The sequence below is a fragment of the Eimeria mitis genome, genomic scaffold (genome assembly GCF_000499745.2).
Source record: "Eimeria mitis Houghton genomic scaffold, Emh_scaff87, whole genome shotgun sequence".
In the NCBI taxonomy this organism is placed as follows: Eukaryota; Apicomplexa; class Conoidasida; order Eucoccidiorida; family Eimeriidae; genus Eimeria; species Eimeria mitis.
The window spans coordinates 17,423-19,284 of NW_013576409.1; positions in this window are offsets into that span (position 1 = coordinate 17,423).

Consider the following 1,862-nt stretch of genomic DNA (forward strand, 5'->3'; position numbering starts at 1 on the left):
ACTCTGTCGATCCGGTCTCCGGTGTACATACACCGCGTGCATGAACAGCATACAACGAACCCTTTTGTTTCCTTCTCTTGCACTTTTGTTTTTTGAAAATTTCGTTTTCAGTCTGGATGCAGAAACAGCCTCAAAACAACAATGTGGTTGTTTTGTTATGCAACTAGAATAAGAACAATAAGAACGTGTTTATTATCCTTGTAGCAACAATACACCATTTATTTTATTATTATTACTAAAATAGTAATAATAAAAAGAATAAATTATGTTTCGTTGTTTATGAATGGTTCTATATACAATAGCAGCAAGAAGCACTGCACTGATATAGACACCAATGGTGTTGCTGTTGCCGCATACTTTTTCAGGTTTCGTTTTTGTTTTAATTTTAATTTTTGTTTTTGTTTTAATTTCTTCTTTTGATTTATTTTTAGTTTTTGTAGCCGCGGGATTTTCTGCGGCCACGGGCCATCTCGAATTTCCTTCCCTTTGAGCGGACGTACGGCTTCGTATGCGAGTGCGGCGTACCTGAAATAAAACAACAAAAGAAAAAAAATACAAATAAAATAAATAATATAAATACTTTTTTATTCATATATGTATATAATATATACTATGTGCAGTACACGCACAGCTAAATCCCCAACAAAAGAAGAATGAAAACACCCAACCTCAATACAAACCCCAACAACATAATACATACACATATAAAATTAACATAAAGTACAAACAAATAACAAAAAAGAAGAGATATCCTAGAAACCTCGCCGAAAACAACACAAACCCTAAACCCTGAAAGATGTACAACAGCGTCACGTAAACCCTTGAAAAAAAAACATGAAAAGAAGAAAACGAGTGTGTTTATGAATGGAAACAAAGACGAACCGGGTGCTGGGCCGAAATGTTTATCTGTTTCCCTCAGTATTGAGCCTCTGAGGAGAACACAATGAGAACCTTTTGGTGATCTTAATGCTAATTGATCAAAAGTTAAACATTCTCCTCCTGCTGCAACAATTCGCCGCCGAGCCGTTTCAGAAAAACGAAGGGCACAAACAGACATCTTGGGGATTTCCAGCGTACGCGGGTCATCTGCAGCACCAAAAAAAAAACAAAAAAAAACAAAAAAAAAAAATAATTTTACACTTTTATACATAGAAACAAACAAATATACTACTTGAAATCTATATTTACTCGTATTCTGAAAAAAAATTCAACTCCGCGTTTGCTGCTTTCTCGCAGCTACTGAAACTTGAATTTCGTGTTTATGAATTAAACAGCTGCAACTTTGTCTAGGGGGATATAGAAAGGGAATTGAAAAAGGTAGAAAAGGCAGTGATAAAAAGAATGAATAAACAGAATGAATAGAGGTAGGAGAGAATAAGAAGAACAGAAAGCAGAAGAAACGAAGAAATTACGAGTAAAACGCAGGAGTAGGACAAAAGAACAAGAAAAGGAATTAAAAGGATGAATAACATAAGAAATAATAGAAAGGATTGAAAAAATGATAAAAAGAAGAAAATAGAAATAACTATAAACACATACCCACGATGCTACCGACACAAACAGCGGTTTTGTTTTCTTCTTTTCTCATTCTCATGCTCAGCTTAGAGAGAGAAAGAGGCGCACGAAGACGACGAGGAGCCATCAGTCTTTTCAATATAACTTTGTTAAAGTCGCTGTTCGTGCGGCGGGCCAAAAACTGGTAAAGCTGAAACAAAAAAAAATAAACAAAAGGCAAGAGAAAGAATCTAAGCCATGCAACGATCAAGGAAATATGCAGCAGTATCCCCTGTATTTCAAATATATATATATATATATATATATATATATATATATATATATATATATATATATATATATATATA